Source organism: Canis lupus, chromosome 18, assembly GCF_011100685.1.
Source record: "Canis lupus familiaris isolate Mischka breed German Shepherd chromosome 18, alternate assembly UU_Cfam_GSD_1.0, whole genome shotgun sequence".
Lineage (NCBI taxonomy): Eukaryota > Metazoa > Chordata > Mammalia > Carnivora > Canidae > Canis > Canis lupus.
In genome coordinates, this window is record NC_049239.1 from 34,290,900 (window position 1) to 34,312,230 (window position 21,331).

Sequence of the window (21,331 nt, forward strand, 5' to 3'; positions counted from 1 at the left end):
TAAGTAGAAAATCTTTTTTTAAAAGATTTTATTTATCTATTCATGAGAGACACAGAGAGAGAGAGAGGCAGAGACACAGGCAGAGGGAGAAGCAGGCTCCCTGTGGGGAGCCCGATGTGGGACTCGATCCCTGGACTCCAGGATCACACCCTGGGCGGAAGGCAGGTACCAAACCGCTGAACCACCAGGGATCCCCTCTATGTAGAAAATCTGAAGGAGTCTCCAGAAAAAAGGAAGAGGAAGAGGAAGGAGAAGGAGAAGAAAAGAAAAAAATTAGAACTAAAAAATTTAGCAAGGTAACAAAATATAAAAATCAACTGTATTTACATATACTAGCAAAGAGCAATCAGAAATTGACAATAATTTTAAATCCCACTTAAAATGGTATAATAATATTAAATACTTAGGGATAGATTTAACAAAACGTCCAAACCTATACTCTGAAAACTGCCAAACATTGCTGAGAATAATTAAGGAAGACCTAAACAGATGAAGAGCAATACCATGTTCATGGACCTGAAGATTTAGTATTGTTAAGAGGTCAGCTCTCCCCAAGTTAGTATATACATTCAACACAATCCCAGTCAAGATCCCAGGAAGCTTTTTAGAGGATAGAAATTCCAAAGTAATTCTAATATTTGCATAAAATGCAAAGGATCTGAATAAAAAACAATTCTGGAAAGAAACAAAACTGGGGACTCACCTACTACCTACTCAAAACAGTGTGATATTGGTCTAAGGATAGAAAATGGAACAAAGTAGATGGTCCAGAAATAGACACACATATATGGTAAATTGATTTTTGACAAAATGCCAAGGTCACTCAATAGAGTAATTCAAATGGTGTTGTAATAATTGGAAATCAATATGCAAAAAAGAGAGACAGAAAGAGATGTCTCAATCCTTTATGCAACACAAACTCAAAATGAATCATAAACCTATATGTAACCCATAAAAATATACAACTTATATAAGACAACATAAGAGAAAAATCTTTAAAACTTGGGTGTAGGCAATAATTATGTAAGTGTAATATCAACAGCATACATCATAAAATTTAAAAATTGATAAATTGAACTTTACTGACATTTAAAATTTTTGCTCTTCCAAAGATCCCACTAAGAAAATGAAAAGGCAAGGTACAGACTGGGAGAAAATACTTGCAAAACATGAATCTAATAAAGGACTTGTATTCTGAATATGTAAAGAAGTCTTACAACTCAAAAATAAAGGACAATTCCATGAAAATTGGAAAAATATTTGAAAAGACACTCGCCAAAGAAGATATACAATGGAAGGCGACTCAGCAATAAGTAGTTACTGATATACGCAACGTGAATAACCTCAAAGGTATTTATTTATTCTTTCAAAAGCTTTGCTTTCAGTGAGAGAACCAAACACACCAATGTATTGATAAACTTTTATCCATTCACTATCCCTTCGTGACTGCCCAATGTACTTCTGTTGCAGAAATAAGATAGGGGTGCCTGGGTGGCTCAGTGCGTTAAGCCTCCAACTCTTGATTTCCAGTCAGGTCATGATCTCTAGGGTCGTGAGATTGAGCCCCCCATCAGGCTCTGTTCTCAGCGTGGATCCTGTTTGGGATTCTCTCTCCCTTTCCCTTTCCACCTCTACCCCCCGCTATGCTCTCTATCTCTCAGTAAATAAAATTATTTTTAAAAAAGAAACAAGATATATTTTAAATTATTTCTTACAATTTCAAAATTGGAACAACACTTCTCACCTACATCCATCACAAGGTTGTTGTGAAAATAAATAATGCATTAGAACAGTTAACCTGTCACATAGTAAATGCTACATAAATGGCTGCAATTATTATTTACATATTCACATTCTGAGAACTAATCATTAGATTAATAGAATGATACACTTGTCAAATTCATCTTAAAGGAGTATGATCTTTGTAGGAAATCTGGAGTGAAGATACCTGGGAACTGCCCATCCTCCTATTAGTAGTAAGTGGTCCAATGAGATCATAGGATCAGGGAACCGGGGACCTGGAGGGAAAGACAAACACTTTCCTTTTCCAAATGGAGAAAAGGAAATCCAGAGAAAGAAACCCACAATGGCAAATCTAAAATCTCGACCAGCAGCTCACAGCCCCTGTCTGGGGTCTGGAGTTTTCCAGAATGCTCTGCCCTGGGTAAAAAGGCTTTTTTAAAAAGTGCTTCAGAAAAGCCAAACACGCTACACACAAGAGGTGGTGTGAGCACTATATTGGGGCAGATAAAGTCGGAACCTGCGTATCAGTTCCCCCAACAGAAATGACAACCGGCACAAGCAAGATGCCTTGTGATTTGGAAGGTAACAGGCCCCAGCTCACCAGATCTCCTGTTATTTCTGACGGAATCCTCCCAGCTATTATACCTTGGAAAGATATTAACGTGTTCAGCCAACAAAGACAAATTCAAAAGAGGCAGCAGCAAGTTCTGCTGTGCGCTGCCCTGCACCGATATTCAAATGCGCTCCTCGGAGCTGTGTCTAATGTCAGCATCATTTTTTTTGAAAGAGACATCCGTTTCAGTCAAGGCTTTTATTTCACTTTCCCCATCCTTCAGTGCCTGGACTAGGGAAAAGGGGGGAGGGAGGGAAAAAAAAGAATTATCGGCTACACGACTTTTTAATTTAATGCCCTTGAGTAAGGGCAACCGCGACGATGCAGGATGGAGATTTCAGGGAGGACGGCCGATAGAGAGCGGTTGTTAGTGCACCATCTTCCATGAATATGGGTTGCAGCAGCTGTCTCGGCCATCATTCTGTCAAGGTAATGCCTTGCTTCCCCATTGTCATTGTATCTCAGAATCAAATTATTTGAATTCCAGACACATCGACAGCACACTGAAGGGCCCCTGCCAATTTTTGCAGCTCGCTTGGAAAACAGCATCATGAAGCATTACTCATTTATACGACTCCCAGGCTCCTGTTGTAAATTCAGCGTGCAGGACTGCCTCCAGGTGCGGCCCTTCAGCTTAGCTGTCTAATCCTGTAACCCTTTACCGCCAACTCCTTCCCATCGAGGTGTGAAAAAAAAAAAAAAAAAAAAGTCCCCCGGGCCAGGTCTTCTACCTCTTTGAGCTTCTGTTGGTGCAGACGGAGTCAAGCCTAGAGACAGGCCAGGCCTAGGGGTGCAAGCCCCCAAGCACAACACACTGACCTGTCCCCACAGCTGCCTTTCCAGCGTTTTCATACAAATGAAATCTGGCTAAAGTGAACAACTGTCCCAGAATAGTGAAGCAGCCTGTGGTGCCTCATCTCTTGTTGGAACAGGAGGGAGCCATTAGCAAGGGTGCTTTTTGAAGAACTTTCATTTGTGACCTAGGAAAAAATCTCACAACAGAAATTTAAAAATATATAATTTGTGTAATTCTAAATCTTATATATGTTTCACACATGCCTGCAGATACCTACATGCATATGTAGATATGCATACATATGTACAGGTAGGTGTACACACCCACCTGCGCATACATAGTTAACACGAAGAAAATACATCAAAGTTAATGGTGATTATTTTGGGGGTTTTTTTTCTTCTTTATCTTTTCCTATAGTTTCTAAAAGAAATAGGCATTGTTTTTCCATTCAGGAAAATAAATGCTGTTTATCGAGAACATTTCATCAAGGGTGTTTTTTAAACAAAAGGACTGTTGCCAAAAAGGTTCACTACACAGTCAGCCCCCAAGCCCTCTGTGTAGAAGAGCTCCCATGAGGGGGGGCTCTGGAGGCTGGTCTGGGGTTCTAGTTAAGAAACTGTGTCCTGGGCAGCCCCTGTGGCGCAGTGGTTTAGCGCCGCCTGCAGCCCAGGGTGTGATCCTGGGGACCTGGGATCAAGTCCCACATCAGGCTCCTTGCATAGAGCCTGCTTCTCCCTCTGCCTGTGTCTCTGCCTCTCTCTCTCTCTCTCTCTCTCTCTCTCTGTGTCTCTCATGAATAAATAAATAAAATCTTTTTTTAAAAGAAAGAAAAAGCTGTGTCCTGCAGGACCAAAAAGAACCATATTATCCCAGCCCAATTCTCTCCTTTGAACTGACCCATACAGAGAAAGAAGTGAAAGCAGAGGAGAAAGAGGAAGAGAGAGGCAAAGGATGAGTCACTCGCATGGCCTGTGTCTGGAGTATGGTCTGCTGGAAAGGGAATTGAGACACCTGATTTCTGGAGCTGCCCGAGGCCCTGGACGAGCTTTGCATTCCAGGAGTCTATGTCATGTAGGCTCCCAGTTCCTATTTTTCCCATAAGGTCTTGGTGATTGGTCTTCCTGGGTGTCTGGGAGACAGACTCATGGCCAAGAATCCTGTTTTCCTTAGTACCATGGGTATCGTTGTAACCATCCATGTGGGGGCCAGATTATAATTTGATTCCTGTAATTACATAAGACAGGAATCTCATGCTACCAAAACCTTGAGACCAGGCAAATGGGTTTCGCAGGTCATTTGATTTCTTATAAAGGACACTCCCCAAAGCAGGGCCGCCATAAGACCCTGTAGCATTTTATACAAGTTTGAAAAAGCTACCCCTTCTTCAAGTTAAAAAACATTATATTAAGGGGCACCTGGCTGACTCAGTCAGTAGAGCATGCGACTCTTGATCTCAGGGTAGTGAGTTCAAGCCCCATGCTGGAGGTAGAGTTCACTTAAAAAAAAAAAAGTTATATTAATTATTTCTCAACAATAACAATTACTAAAGAGAAAGTTAGAGTGGGGAAAAATTAGAGAGGAAGACAAACCATGGGAGACTCCTAACTCTGGGAAACAAAGGGTTGTGGAAGGGGAGGAGGATGGGGGGATGGGCACTAGGAGGGCACTAGGAGGGCACTTGATGGGATGAGCACTGGGTGTTATACTATTCGTTGGCAAATTGAATTTAAATAAAAAATTTTTTTAAAATAAAGAGAAAGTTATTTTATATAAATTACACAAGTAAATGATTCATCTTAAAATAATGGAAAATTCAAATGTTTATAATATCAGAAGCTTAAGTCACTTGGATCTAATAATTTGTCATAAAATAGACATCTTGCCTTGGAAGAAATCATTGTTTTTGACAGTTCCAATGATTACTTTTTTTATAGCTCATATTTTATAGAAATGATCATCAGATTAGTAGTCTTTCTTATAGCAATGTGGGCTTCCTGTTGGCTTTAACATATTTAATTTTGAGATGCCACATTCTTCACTGATATTGGTATTGGCAAAATTAATTGTACCTTGAAAATTTCAGTTATTTGGAAAGGATCCAGTAAATTATTGTCACAAAAACATTGCGATATTTTGGAGGTAGTAGATTTGAAGAAGATAATTTTAGATTGTTAGTTTTTTATACATTGATGAAGAATGTCCAAAACTCTTTAAAATGCTCATCAGTCAATTTTATTTATAGATTTTCACTGAGCTTTGCTACTTCATACTGACAGTAATTCTCCAAATCATAGGATATATCTAGACCCTTGCTACTCCAAGCACTTGGGATTAGGGCATCACCATGAGCTTGTTAGGAACACAGAATCTAAGGTCCTACACCAGAACTACTGAATCCGAATTTGCATGTTCATAAAATCCCCAAGGGCTCTGTATGCACCTGAAAGTTTGAGAAGTACTGATTTGGGATTCTGGAAAAAAAAACAAAAACATGATATTCTTTCAGGATTATAAGCCTTTCCTTTTCTTTTCTTTTCTTTTTTTTTTTTTTTTTAAGCCTTTCTTTTCAGATAATGTTATAGTCACCAATATAGAAAAAGAAAAGAAACAGATTTCGGATCACAGGAAATAATGGCAATAACATTTGAAATGAATCTTCCTCCCCTCTGTGATATTTTTACATTGGAGAAGTTGGGGTCAATGTGAAGAAATTGCAATTTATTAGGTATCAATAATATCTGTATTTATCATAAATTAATTTTTCTTGACCAATTTCCTTAGCTCATTATATGCTTTCAAGGGAATTATATTTATTGACTTTGGGTTCCTGTCTAACTTTGCTTAGTAGTAAGTAGTTTCCTCTTATCCACAGGGAGATATGTTCCAAGACCCTCCCCAGTGGATGCCTGAAACCTTGTACTGAATACTATATACATTAGTATTAAATACTAGTATTAAATGTATTAAATACTATATACATTAGTATTCAGTACTGAATACTATAGTACTGAACTCTATATACATTATGTTTTTTCCTATACATACATCTTATGATAAAGTTTAATTTATTACTTACACACAGTTAAGAGATTAATAACAATAACTAATAATAAAGTAGAACAATTATAACATTATACTATGATAAAAGTTATGTGACTATGGTCCTCTCCCTCTAAATATCTTTCCATACTGGACTCACCCTTCTTGTCATGATGTGAGATGATAAAATGCCTCGTGATGAGATGAAGTGAAGAGAATGACATAGGTGTTGACACAGAGTTGGGCTACTGTTGACCTGGTGATGAGTTGGAAGCATCATTTGCTTCCAGATCACAGTTGACTATGGGTTACTGAAATACAAAAAGGAAAGGTTAAGGAGGGACTACTGTAAGGTTAATCTTATCTTTACTCCAAATTAGTCTTGAGCAATGCATCTTAAAGAGGATATTTTCAAAAGTACACTTTTGACTTATATTTTTAGAATCTGTGTTTTTATTCACATTATCAATATGCACTGCATACTCCCCCTAATTAAGTTTTAGTAGCAAGATGGCATCTACTCAATTTTCCCATCTCATATTCAACAATGATTTTAAATTTTATGTTCCGTAAATGCATATTCAATATACTTCAGCATTTGGTTGACGCAAAAAGAGTAGTTATATAATTTCGTGGATGATATAAAAAATTCAGTGCTGTCAAAATAGATTTTTTGCTGCATCATTTAATACCAAATGTAAAGAAGATGCAAAACAAGAAATATTGAATGCCCTAGAAAATATTGAGGATCTTCTGTAGTGACCCATTGTGTTCATTATGCATACTTATGGCATTGCTGTATCCAATTTCTCTTTGGAATCATGTTTTATAAGTAGTCTTCTGAAAATACACATATGCTTTCTTTTGTCATCTCATTACTCGATAACTCCTTTGTCCAAATATTCGTATATTTACTTTTTGGAAGTCCACAAATATGATCACATTATCTGTTCTACATGGCTTATGCCAAAGGTTGTATCTAAAATAATCAAGTAATATTTGCATTTCATACCTTTTCCAAAAGTAATTTATTCACTGCACTTACCATAATTTTAATTATTTGGTTTCATGTTTCATGCCCTAAAAATGTGTGACACTATTTGCTAATCAATGTGCCCTTACCTTACTGAATTTTGTACCATTTCTGCCAAAAGAAGACAATTCCTGTCATTGGATTTGTAGCTTCCTGGAGAATCTTCTCCCTTGATGTTGCCCTGCCAAAAGTATGTGCTTCCAGTGTGGTTTCTCATTTGCATGGTTATCTTTGTCTGCATCTCTCTCACCATACTATCTCTCAAATCATATTTCGACTTTGAATCCTTAACACCTTTGTTGAAATGCATTTTACATTCCATTCATTAGTAATATGTGATATACACTGCCAATTCTTGCACACATTTTCATTCCTCAGTTGACCTTTTTCCTCATCTCTGAAGAATTCGCAACACAGAAATCATTGAGCTAGAATCATAAGGAGTTTTCTATCATTAGTTACAACTTGTAAATAATTTCTGAAAACCTCCTACCGGTGCTAATGATAGTTCAATTAGACAAAATGTGGTGAAAACTTGATGAAATTTAATGAAAATAAATGTAAATGAAAAATTAAGTTTCTCATATAAGACAAATTTTAAGCAGATTGTTGTTAATATTCAAATCGTTAAAGTATTCATGTTACATAGCCAGGTACCTGGATAGGCAATATCCTATTGAGTATTTTTTTTTCCCTTCTACTTTTCCTCAAAATTAATTGAGGAAATTGGCATAAATATTGCTTAGCATAAATACTGATGGTAAATTCACATCCAAATCTGGAAAAGTCATTGCCCCCACCCGCATTCATCTTTTTCAAAAATGTATTCAATGATCTAAATTATTGTTTGTCATTTTCTTCTGTTTTCTGATTCTGAAACTAATTTTTAAAACTCCTTCATAGTGTCTGCGCAACAAATCAATAACGAGCATTTTATTTTGGAACTTACATGCATGTAACACACAAAATTTCTAAGTAGCAAGCTGCTAAATACTATCAAGTGTTAATATTCTTACTAACAGAATATCCATAACACCAAGCAACTGCTATTATGTAATCACCAGATGGTTAAATAGTAATTTCTAACTTAGGTGCATATAATTTATTTTGTGGATTATTTGAGCATACATAGTTTGATGGTGATTCATATAGTAATGAAAGGCTTTATAGATTTACACTGGGAACCCAGCAATACCGTTTGAGTACAGCAAATAAACAGCAGATGATGTGATGCAATGTGAAACACTAAATTAGCTGGTGTACTAATAACAATGGGGTTTGTTTTTAAATACTCACCTAGCAGCATATCAATTTAAAAAGCAGTTTCTTGTTTAGAAGCAGAAATATTTTCAAATGACATTAAATCTGTTGTTGGTTTTGATCACTGACTCATTTTTGTTTTGTGCAGGGAAGCAGAACAAAATATATTAATCCTCTTAAAACAAGACACTTACTGCCATCTGCCGGGAAGTTGTAATAAACATACAAGTCACTTATCTTGGTGATAAGCAATATTAATAAACACACAAACATTTTCAGAATAATAAAGACGTCGGATGTGAATGGCGCCCCCCTGGATGAGGAGTGCACGTGTGCTGCCCAACCATCATAGTCCTATGTGGCTCCCCCAATACCTACTCCAACTAGATTTTATTCTCCTTCCTTTCAGGTTCCTGCCAAAGGGAAAAATTTTAATTGTAAAAACATTCTTGGGGCCCAATCTAGTGTTGTTTTTTCATATTGTGGGTTGAAAACACAAGAGGGGGATACAATATGACTTCTACAGAATGGCCCCTCACTCCAGCAAGTCGGACTACGAGTTTGGGATTTTCATTACTAGCCCTGGGACAGAGGGCAGAGCTGTAATTGGTCTCCCTGTGGCTAAAACTGCTGACCCTGCAGGGAGTGGGAAGGGAGGAGGGGCTGAGCCCAGGCAAAACATCAAAGGGAAAAACCTCTTCCTAAAATTAGGGATGAGCCAGCAGGATCCCTAAATAAAAGAACTTTCTGTGGGGGTGAAGGTGGGGAGGGCGCTTTACACGTTTTAGTTATTTCTTCAATGCAAACTCACAAGCATCTTGCTAGAAAAGGGTAAGAGCACCTCTGGCATGCTTTGCATAGAAACAATGGTCATAAATTCATGAATATTTACTATTCTCTGAAGAAGACAAATTGCTAAATGACAGTGTGATAAGAAACCTCTGTTATACAATCCTATGCTCTTAAAGTAAAATATTGAGTGAGTCTATGTTCCTTGCAACTCAAACAGAATTTATTTATTTTTTTCAATTTATTTTTTTAAACAGAAGAATTTAATATTATCAGTAACTAATATAGGGCAGGAAGAAGCCCCAGTACCTGGCTCATAATGAGCATTTATTTGCTGAATGAATAAGAAAAGTTCTACCCCAAAATTACCCAAAATGGGCCAAGTGAACACAGAGCATGCAGAATTGGGGGACATGATGTGAGGAAGGGATTCCAGGAGGAGGCATTAACTGAGTTAGGTCTTGACAAGGAGGCAGAGTGTTAGCAGGTGGAAATAAGAGAAAAGGCATTCCAGGCAGAGAAAAGAGCAGCAGAGGAAAGGCAGGAGCACCAGGAGGGCATCCAGGACAGGAGGGAACCTCAGGAGAGCACGGTGACAGTGTCCTGTGAGAAAGCAGTGTCTCAAAGGGACCACTGCATCTGGTGACCTCTGAGGGTGGGCATGAAGGCCAGATTGCAAAGGAGGAGGAAGGGGAGGATTGCGTGGGAGAGGAGGGAAGGGAGGGATTAGAGGAGGAAGTTAATTAAGCTACCCTCCCTCTTCTGTTAAGTTTTTTTTGTACATATATGTGTGTGTGTATAAACATTTTTATAAAACACTTCCTGCTGTTATATATACATCAATCATATGTATGTCTATATACAGCAGCAAAGTGTACATAGCATACAGGTCGGCAAAAAGCTGCTTTCCTAACGCTTCATAGCAAAGATGAGTTTTTAGATGAGTTTTTAGAGCTCCTTTTTTTTTTTTTTTTTTTTTTTTTTTTTTTAAGAAGTAAAAAGGAGATGATAAAAGGAGAGAAATAAAATGGGAGCTTGAGCGGTAGGGTCAATGGAAAGGGATATTTTAGGCTAAAGGAGCATTATCTTTGCACCAAGGGGAACCAGCTAAGAGGGAGAAATTCAAAATTTAAGAGGAAGAGGGTGCTAATGGACATGAAGGGCGTAGGCTCAAGTTAATGGATGTAGTTGATATTGAAAGTAGAGAAGAGGGCAGCCCTGGTGGCTCAGCGGCCCAGGGCATGATCCTGGAGACCCGGGATCAAGTCCCATGTCGGGCTCCCTGCATGGAGCTTGCTTCTCCCTCTGCCTGTGTCTCTGCCTCTCTCTCTGTGTCTCTCATGAATAAATAAATAAAATCTTTAAAAAAAAAAAAAAAGAAAGTAGAGAAGAAAACTTCACTCTGGGGCAGCAAGACAGAGGCAGAGGATCTGGTTGGGTGTGTGGCCCTGGAGCCAGACAGTCCTGGGTTCCATCTCAGCCACATACATGGACAGTTCAAGGTTACTCTGACTCCTTTTCTAAACTTCAGTCATCAGTATAACAAATATAACAGCATCAAAAATAGCAGTGACCCCAGGTGGAATCTAATATACCTAGGACCTGGGGTGCCTGGGTGGCTCAGCAGTTGAGCGTCTGTCTGCCTTTGGCTCAGGTCATGATCCCAGGGTCCTGGGATCAAATCTTGCATCAGGCCCCCCAAAGGCACCCTGCTTCTCCCCCTGCCTGTGTCTCTGCCTCTCTTTTTGTGTCTCTCATAAATAAATAAATAAGATCTTTAAAAATAAATAATAATAATAATAATAATAATAAACCTAGGACCTGATTTCAAATTCGCCTCAGCCAAGCTCTCTAGACTTCTACCCTGACCTTTACCCTGCTCTATTACCTCAGGCCCACTTCAGGTTACCCTCAGAATCTCAGGAAGCATTGTGCCAGCCTCTGGAATCCCAAAAGATATTTTAAAGTCAAGTCAGTCTGATGTTCTAGGGATAGAGGCTGAAATCCTAGCACTTAGTGGGTGGGACCTTGGCCTCTGTGAAGATTACGCTCACTAATGAGTGATGCTGGAGGGAGATGACGGCCACACTCAGCTGGTCCAAAGACAGAACCCCTCATCCACATTGCGATAACCAGAGCAGAACATGGCCAGCCAAACTTCCTTTTTTTTTAAAGATTTTATTTATTTATTCATGAGAGACACACAGAGAAAGGCAGAGACACAGGCAGAAGGAGAAGCAGGCTCCCTGTGGAGAGACTGATGAGGGACTCGATCCCAGGATCTCAGGATCACAACCTGAGCCAAAAGCAGATGCTCAACCATGGAGCCACCCAGGCATTCCACCAAACTTCCTTTCTAAGGCCCACACCAACTTTTTCTTCCAGGGGTCCATGTTTCGCAAAGAGAGAAGATTGGGCTAAGAATGTCTTTGACTTCATCAAATAGTCCCTATTGGCCCCCTGATCTTGCCTGAGAAGCTCTTTCCCTAAAGGAACTGGTGCTCCACGGCTAGGACAGACTCTCAGATGAGGCTGGGCCCATCTGGGGCTCTAACCCACGGGGAGTGAGAGAACACTGGATAGAAAGTGAACATAAATAGTCATCTCTGCAACAGAATCAAAGCCAGCCTCTCTAAGGTGGGAACTGAAGGACAAACCTGTAGGAGGAAGGCCAGACCAGGAGCAGACCCTGGGTGGCCACTGATTTGCCTTTTCTTTGGGCAACCAACCACTTCCTGGTTTTCCTGACGACGTTCTGGCTACACAGGGGCCCTGCTCGGCTTACTACTCTCCTAATTCCTTGTAAGTCATCTGAGACAAGACTGGAAAGTTCAAACAGGACCTTAGCAAATGCTGGAGTAAGATAGCAACTGGAAGCAACATGAGCTATAAATAGAGCCACAAAGTTACAGAGATCACAGACTCTAGAGAGGAGGTGAAACTTGCTTCAAGATCTCTGGAATCTGCGTGAAGTTTCTGCTGCCTCAGTCAAATCCAAAAGTAAGAGGGACGCCTGGGTGGCTCAGTGGTCGAGTGTCTGCCTTCAGCTCAGGTCATGATCCTGGGGTCCTGGGATCCAGTTCCCGCATTGTCATCCCCGCAGGGAGCCTGCTTCTCCCTCTGCCTCTCATGAATAAATAAATACATAAATAAATAAATAAATAAATAAATAAATAAATAAGAAGAAGAAGAAGAAGAAGAAGAAGAAGAAGAAGAAGAAGAAGAAGAAGAAGAAGAAAAGAGGAGGGGAGGAGAGGAAGAAGGAGGAGAAGAGGAAGAAGGAAGAAACCCAGCAGAGAAACAGCAGGGTGCCCTGGTTAAGTTACAGACCCCAGAGCCAGATGGCCTGGGGTTCATGTTCCAGCTCTGATGGCTGTGTGACCTTTGGCAAAGATCTAGTCCCTGGCAGCCTCAGTTTCCTCATCTTAAAAACAATGTCCTAGTGCCTCTGCATAGAGTTTTTATGGAGACTAACTTAATCTGTGTGAAGCACTTAGGACTGTCTGTCTCACTGCAGGTGTTAAGTAAGCATGGAATTTTATTATCCTTATTAGGGACATGGTCTCTGTGACTAAGGGAAGAGAAGAAATGGAGCCCACCGGGTAGACAGGCAAGGCGACAGGAATGAGCCCCTGGAGGTGGTGGCTACCAAGGATGGAGGAATGAGAGAAAAATGAAATCCGGGGTGGGATGAGGATGGGTTAGAGGAGACATTCAGGTAAGTATGGCTGAGATGGGAAACCCGGTAAGAGACCCACACTCCCCAGAGCCTGGCTGTCCTCTAGACTCTCCATCCTTCCCACGGGCTGAGACACCCTGGGGGCTACGGGGCTAATGAGCTGCCCCCGCCTGAGTCCTCCCTTCTGGCTGCTTGGACTCCGGAGTCCCCTGTCCAAACTGCAGGAACCCACTGGCAGGCTCTGCCTTCTTGGGGCCGCCTCATCTGCAGGAGGCAGACGCCCCCGGGTGAGCACACCTCTAGGCTCCCAATGGCCAAGGGACAGCTATTTGCAAGAGGGTGAGGACAGAGCTTAAAGGCCTGGTGGGGGGGGGCGGGGAGGGGCTCCCAGGGGTGGGTGGAGCTGGGGCTGGGGGTGAGGGGTCCCTGAGGATGGGGGGGCCTCAGTGCGGAGAGAATGGGCCTCCCCCTCCCTCTGGGGTCTTCCTGATAACCGTCGCGCTGGTGCTCCTTCCAAGGGAAGGAACCACCGGGCCCAGGGGCGCCGCGAAACCGGGCCGGGGTCTTTTGGGCAGAGCTGGGAAGCCCAGGGAAGTGACAGCGGGAAACCAGACTCCAAGCAACCTGATTTCTGGGGCGCAGGTGTCGGCGGGGCGGGGCGTCGGCGCCGGGGGCGGGGGTTGGGAGGCCCCGCTGCAGCACCCAGCCCGCCCCAGCGCAGGAAGGCCAGCCCCCCATCCCCTCATCCCCCCACCCCTACCCCTGGCGGCCTGGTCTCCGAGCGCGGCCAGCGCCCCCTGCCGGACGTCGCCCGTCTCTTCGTCCCAGCGAAGGGTGCAGGGGAGAGGGGGGCGCAGGGCAGGCTCGATACCCGAGGGGGCCCCGGGAGCGGGGTGGGGCCACCGCACGGTGCCCAGGAGCGGGACTCGAGGCTGGGGAGCAGCTCGTCCTGTCCCCCTCCCCTTGCTGCCCGCGCGGGGTCTCCGGCTGCTTTCCAGGCGCCTGCCCGGGACCTGGAGGGATCCTGGGCGCCGGGGTCCCCCTGGCTGCGGCTCGGGGATGCTCCACCCCAGCGGAGGGCGCGGGATCCTGGGCGCCGGGGTCCCCCTGGCGGCGGCTCGGGGATGCTCCACCCCAGCGGAGGGCGCGGGATCCTGGGGCCCGGGGTCCCCCTGGCTGCGGCTCGGGGATGCTCCACCCCAGCGGAGGGCGCGGGATCCTGGGGCCCGGGGTCCCCCTGGCTGCGGCTCGGGGATGCTCCACCCCAGCGGAGGGCGCGGGATCCTGGGGCCCGGGGTCCCCCTGGCTGCGGCTCGGGGATGCTCCACCCCAGCGGAGGGCGCGGGATCCTGGGGCCCGGGGTCCCCCTGGCTGCGGCTCGGGGATGCTCCACCCCAGCGGAGGGCGCGGGATCCAGCCCCGCCGCGCCGTGGGGACCCCGCGCTCCCAGGTGAACGCACGGAAGGACTAGCTCTGTGCAAGAGGCAGCGTTTGGGCACCGGGCAAACCCCAGCCCTGCCCCAGCCTGACCCCGAGGGCCTAGACACAGGCTCTGGGGGGGCCCTCGGCGCCGCGGGGTGCCCAGGAGCAGGCGCGGGGCGTCCAGCGGGGGGCGCGCTCCCTCCTCGGGCGGCGGGATCGCACCTGCCCCCGCCGCGCTGAGGTCGCCGCTGAAGTCTCCGAGCCCCGGTTTGGTAATGATGATGGAAGAGACAGTTAATAACAGTTATTAATAATAGTATACAGCGGCTCCACGTTGTCGAGCGTTTGTGGTTAGCCAAAGCCCCTACCGAACACGAACACTAATTTTCTCACGGAACCCTTAAAATATCGCTGTGAGATTTAGTCTGGGACTTTGAGAATTTTTTTATTACCCATATAACATTTATATATAATGTAACTTATTAATTATTGTATGACCTGTAATAATATATACATTTGGCTGGCTGGTGCTTCCTAAGGACCGTGGAAACCCCCTGCTTAGAGCTCAGCTTCCCGTTGTGCCACTTGGGAAGGCAGCGAGGTGGAGTGGAAAGAACTTTGGGGCAGAGGGACCCGGCCGGTTAGCCCCTCTGATACTCAGTTTCAACGTCTTTCAAATATATACAGGTTCTAACTTTACCAAAGTTTTAAGATTGTATTTATTTATTCTTAAGAGACAGAGAGAGAGACAGAGACATAGGCAGAGGGAGAAGGAGCCCGATGCGGGACTCGATCTCAGGACCCCGAGATCATGACCTGAGCCAAAGGCAAATGCTTTCAAATGTGGTGAGTGTGGCTCCAATCTGAATCCGGGAGCTATTTTTTTATTTCCTTCTTAAAAGGCCTGGTCTTGGTGCCAAGGCTACTCTGGTTAAGATCTTCATCCTCGGCACTGGACATGGGTGCAGCCTGTCACCTTGCCCTTCCTGCTTACTAAACACAGGGCTGACCTACATCCCCTTCTTTCATTGCCTCTCCCCCCCTCCCAAATGAAATTATATCAGTCTGGGACCAGACCATTCAGGAGAGAGAAACCGTGCAGTAATCTGAACAGAGGATGTTTAATATAAAGAATCACTAACTCTCACCTGGGTTTGAGTACACATGATTGGCCAGTAAGAACTAAAGGGAAGTCTGAAGGAAAAAGGAAGAGCAGGTTTAAGAAGCAGCCACTACCCCCTGGGGCTGGGATAGACAGTCCCCTCTCATCTCCCTCCTGGCATGACCGTGGCTTACTGGGTGGCAGAGAAATTGCTGGGGTGCTGCAAATCTGCCATCTGGAACTTGCTAGAAATCTGCCCACTGGGGGTGCCAGGGAAAGCTGGCATGGGGAGGTGTCAACAGTACTGTTCTCTGGTGATGTTAGAAACCATCTCAAAAGTATGCGTGAAAGCATCAGGCGAGTGCACTTAGCCCTGAGAATCAAGCGTCACTAGAATGCAGCTTTCTACTAGCATCTTCTTTGGTAAAGTTAGAACCTGTATGTATATTTTTAAGATTGTATTTATTTATTCATAAGAGACAGAGAGAGGCAGAGACATAGGCAGAGGGAGAAGGAGCCCGATGCGGAACTCGATCCCAGGACCCAGAGATCATGACCTGAGCCAAAGGCAGATGCTCAACCCCTGAGCCACCCAGGCGCCCCTCCACATGCGTTTGAATCCAAAGAGTTAGGTAAGACCAGGCCGGCCCGCCGGGGATGGCAAGACTAGCCAGGGGTGCTGCTGGGGAAGCTGGAAGTTAAACTGAGCCTCTTTAGGATTCAGCCCCGTCCCCTCACCTCTCCTAGAGGGAAGCAGGCAGGGTAAGCACTCACAGCCTGTGGAGTCTGTTGTTGACTCCACCAAAGCAGACAAACCAACCTAGCACCCCGTGCTGATGATGTATTTGTGGAGTGAGGTACTGGGCAAAAATGCCAGCCGGGGTGTGTTCGGAGTTCCCACAACACCACACGCGCAGAGGGTGATCGGTTATCACTGCTTCCCCAGTCGTGTTACCTTTCAGCACACAAAGGAGTCCATATGTGTGAGTTGATGAAATAAGAAATGCTGCAGACCCTGAGTTTTTTGGCTCCCCTCGCCCCCGACCAGCACCCCTACATTCACAGGGATGAGAAGCCAGTAGTGCTGATCTCAGAGACTCACCTTAATGTGCTCATCTCCCCGCGGCAGGGGGCTGATCAGGGATGCACAGGAGGGGCCACTGGCCACCAGGGCTCAGCCCTTCACCTTTGTTTCCTGAGGAGCTGGATCACTGGGTTTCACACCGGGAACTGCGAGTGCCCAGCTTCCACCCTGTGGAGCCCTGGGCCTGCAACAGCATCGGAGAAGTGCTAGGGCAACTTTCCCATTGCAGCTGTTTCAAAATCATTTTCTCTAGAGGCTGAATTATATCAAATAGAGAACACACGAGAAACAATAGCCAGATTTAACCAGTGTTGATATTTTGAGACATTTGCCTCAGAATTCTCTTTCTCTCTCTCAGAAATACAGCACCACAGCTATGTCTGTTCCTAAGAGCTGTATGTGCTCCTGCGAGGAAACCACTCTAACGGAGTTGGTACCTGACTCCCATGTGTATTGCACTTTTCTATACAGATGTGAGGCCAACAGAAATATGTCATATGGCTTTCTGTGTTTTAATTTCCAAAGGGGCATCATAGCATCATAGCATCATACTGTATGCATCCCCTTCAGAGTCTCTTCTTAATGAACCATGGGCTCCTTTACTTGTCTGGATATCTGTTCCTGAAGCTTTGCAAAGATGAGCGTGAGAGAAGAGTATGGTAAAGGACCAGGTTGGTGACTTACTGCAGGGGAAAAATTTTTTTTGTCCTCAAGTGCATTTTTTTAAAGATTTTATTTATTTATTTGAGAGAGAGAGATCACAAGCAGGAGGGAAGGGCAGAGAGAGAAGCAGACTCCCCACTGAGCAGGGAGCCTGATGCGGGACTCGATCCCGGGACCCTGGGATCATGACCTGGGCCAAAGGCAGACACCCAACGGATTGAGCCATCCAGGTGCCCCCTCAAGTGCATTTTGAATGGCAGACGCCTGGGAGTAAGCTCTTATTGTCCATGTCTTTTGTCCACAGTCCAGGTGGATTTTGTGAGATGCCATGCAGCCCAGAACAGCCTAGAAGGGACCAATCTCATCCTTTTATCGAGAAGAAACAGGCCCCGAGAGGAGAAGTCACAAATCAGTCATCCGAAAAAGAGGAACTCTCACCCATTTATTAAGCAATTTAGTAATGCAGGTACCTGGAAAGCCACAGGGGGTCAAAAGAAGGGCATTCCTATCCTTTTGCACTTACATTCTAGTGGACAGAAATACATAGTAAACTAAAAATATAAATCCTTAATATTCAAAGGGTTAAGTGCTATGGAGAAAAAAGAAAGAAGATCAGATTTAGGGGCTATGGGTCTGTAGGTGGGGAGGAGAACAGGTTGCAGAATTAAACAACATGATTAAGGTGAACTTCATTGACATGATAGGATCTGAGCAAAGGCTAAAGGAAGTGAGGAAGAGAAGAATATTCCAGGTGAAAGGACACCAGAGCAAAGGCCCTAAGGCAGGAATTTGCCGGCAATTTGTAGGGACAGCAAGGAGGCCACTGTGGCTGGGATGGAATACCTGAGAGATTGAGTGAGGGAGGGAGGGACTAGGTGGGGAGGGGCTGAAATGTCAGTGAGGGACCAGATCGTGTAGGGTCTTGTAAGCCTGATGAAGATTTTGGTTTTTATTCTGAATGAAATAAGGAATCCTTATGGAGTTTACGTGGAGCACTGACTTGGCTGAAATGTCAGTGAGGGACCAGATCGTGTAGGGTCTTGTAAGCCTGATGAAGATTTTGGTTTTTATTCTGAATGAAATAAGGAATCCTTATGGAGTTTACGTGGAGCACTGACTTGGTCTCATTTAGGGTTTAGTATGATCACTTTGGGAGTTTTGTTGAGAAGAGACCATAGTAGGTAGGGTAAAGCATAAGCTAGAGGTATTTGGGAGGCTGATTTAGCACTTTTGGCCAGATGTGAAGTAGCCTGTCCTGAGGATGAGCAAAGGAATGGTATGAAGGGAGTGGGTGCTGAGCCACCCTACCCACTGTTCCCTTTGCCCTGTATGCTCTTCCCTGTATATCTGTTTTCTCATCTCATTCAGGTCTCCACTCAAATAGCACTTGATTAGAGGCCTCCTTTGACCAACCTGTATAAAATATCAATATCATGCCTTTATATGCCCTTCATCCCATCCTTACACTGCTTTTTCTCCATAGCATTTATCACCTTCTGGCATATCTATTTTTTCCCCTTCATTATCTCTCTCCCCTGACCAGAGTGAAAGCTCTATGAGAGTAAAGACTTTGTCTACTTTGTTCACCTGCTGCATTTCCAGTGCTCAGGGTAGTTCTTGACCCATAGTAGCGGCTCAAAAGTAATGTGTTAAGCGATAAAGTGAATGAATGGGTCTCATTTTCTGTACTAGCTATCTACTGCCGCATAACAAATTACCCCCAAATCCAGGGGCTTACGATAACATTTATCATCTCCCACGGTTTCTGAGGCCAAAATCTGAAAGTGGCTTAAAGAGTCATCCTGACCCACAGCCCCTTGAGAGGCTGCAGCCACACAGTCGGTCAGCACTGCCGTCAGCTGGAGGCTTGACTGCCCCAGGAGATCTGCTGCTAACACGGATCACTCACAGGATGTGGCTTTTGGCAGAAGGCCTCATATCTGAGTGTTCTTACTTCCCTCAGAGCAAGTTATGGGGGAGAGAGAGAGAGTCCCCAATGGTTTTAATAAGCTCACTTCAAAAGCAATGTACCATCACTTGTACCATATTCTCTGGCCACACGGACCAGCCTTGAGACAGCTGGAAGGAAACTATACAGAGGCATAAACAAGGCAGTGATCAAGGGGCCCATCTTGGGGGCTGAACACAACACTCCTTGTCAAGACCTTTCTCCTCCCAGCTCCAGCTAATCGTAGGCAGTAAACTGGTAACCCAGAGCTATATTCAGGGCACATCACAGTGCATGAGCTGATGGAGAGGAGGGGCAGAGGGAGAGGGAGAAGCAGGCTCCCCACTGAGCAGCGAGCCCAACGTGGGGCTCCGTCCCAGGGTCCTGAGATCATGACCTGAGCTGAAGACAGATGTTTATCCAGCTGAGCCACGCAGGTGTCTGAGGACACTTATGTGTTTTTTTTAAAAAAGCAAAAACCATTACCATGTTTTAGGTTTTTAAGGGCAACATCTAAAAATAAGGGAGGGGCAAGGGTGCCACACGCTCAAAGGTCTGGTAGTGAAAGGCTGGCGCTGGATGACAGTTGGGCAGTTAGAATGAGGAGGTCGGGGAGAATCTGAGACAGTTGGGAGGTGGCCCTGACCAGGGCAGAGGGATGTGGGAGACAGAGGTGAGTATGAGGAAAAGAAAGATTCCAGAGGCAGGAAGAAAGGATAGAGAACGGTTCTCTGTGCAGAGAGACGGAAATCAGGACAGGATATGATCTGAGAGAGAATTTCATCTGCCTTCGCTGTCCTCGAGGTGGAGAGCGGCACCACGAAGCCAGGGTCCTGCCTCCCGGCGGCTCAGGGCTGGTGAAGGAGGCAGGCACGCTCACAAGAAACCAGCCTGCGAGGCTGAAATGAAAGACATTTGCCCACAAAGCTGCAAAATCAGGTCGCTCGATCTAGGGGGAAGGGGTCTGAAGTAAGTCTGGGGCCTTCAGATCCTGAGATGAAGGCGGGCCTCCAGGAGGGGGTGTCCGGCAAGCCCAGAGGCAGGCTGGGATGGGACTGAGTAGGGGGGATCAATGCACAAAGCTTGGCGAGTATGTGAACCAACTTGGGAAGAGGGAGCGTTGCTCGAGGAGGAAGGAGGAGTCCAAGCCCCAGCCTGGAGCACTTGGAGGGCTGCGGACCGATTGGTGGAGGGGTTTCAAGCAAGGGGCCTGGAGCCCAACAGCTTGGATTTGAACTTGGTTCTGCCCCTGGTTGGCTGTGTCTTCCTGGGTGGCTCTGGCCTCCTCTGCTCCATCCCTTCCATGTGTTGAATGCTGTCCACGGTGAAAGCTCCTGTGCCGATGAAGTGAAATGGGGGCAAGGTAAGGGTTCTTGCCTCGGTAGCAGGTAAGGGTCCTGTGGGTGCTAGGCAGCTCTGAGCGCACTGGAGGCAGAGCAAGAGCTCCGGGTGCACCCCGGTAGTGCCACTCCTGGGGCTCGGGGAGGAGGTCCAGCACGGGGGCAGGACCACCACGGGGAGCATCTGCTGAGCACCCGAGCGCGTGCATCGCATCGATTCTCGTGCAGCAATACTCAAGGAACTGGTACCAGCTCAGGTTTACGGAGGAGGAGGAGGAGGCTGAGGCTCCCAGGCAGGAAGTGAGTGGCACCAGGGCCCGGAGCTAGACCCCTGTGCAGCCGGGCCCTGAAAGCACGTCTGTCCAGCCCTATGGCCCGGGTGCCCCCACCACCTTCTGGAGCCAGGAGTGCGGGAACACTGAGGATGAGGAAGGGGCTGCAGCCTGGCCTCAGGGTCACCGGAGAGTGAAGTGGCGGATGTGGGTCACGCATCTGAGAACTGTGGCCACAGTGCCCAGGGCGACCAGGCGACAGCTCCGGGGCATGAGAGGGTCATGTCGGTTACTTGCAAGCAGGGACATAGGACTGGTTTCCAGGTGAGGAGCCTGTGGGGTGTAACTGGTGGAAGAGAGGCCCTCTAGGGTGTGCAAGGGGCTGAAATCGGGGTCACAGCTGAAGGAGCTTCATTTTGGAAAAAGGAAGAGTTTATTGCTGTACCAGAAGAGTCCAGGATGGTGCTGTGCTCCCTTTGAAGGTGAGGGACAAGCCGAACCCACCTAGAGAGCTGGTGAGCTGGGGTGTGTCTGGTGAACTGCTAGGA

General features: G+C 45.6%; 1 long non-coding RNA gene across 3 annotated transcripts; it reads right to left on the minus strand.

The window, feature by feature from the left end:
* Positions 1 to 1,599: 1,599 nt before the first annotated feature.
* On the minus strand, positions 1,600 to 19,723 carry LOC111090949. Of its 3 annotated transcripts, none has more exons than XR_005373396.1 (4): positions 16,579 to 19,723; positions 7,314 to 7,652; positions 6,352 to 6,502; positions 1,600 to 3,336 (listed from the first exon to the last, which is right to left on the minus strand). It is a non-coding gene; the product is annotated as an uncharacterized LOC111090949 (long non-coding RNA). The 3 variants fall into 3 exon arrangements; XR_005373394.1 differs by having other exon boundaries at positions 1,600 to 3,348; XR_005373395.1 differs by lacking the exon at positions 1,600 to 3,336 and adding an exon at positions 4,842 to 5,623.
* Positions 19,724 to 21,331: the final 1,608 nt, after the last annotated feature.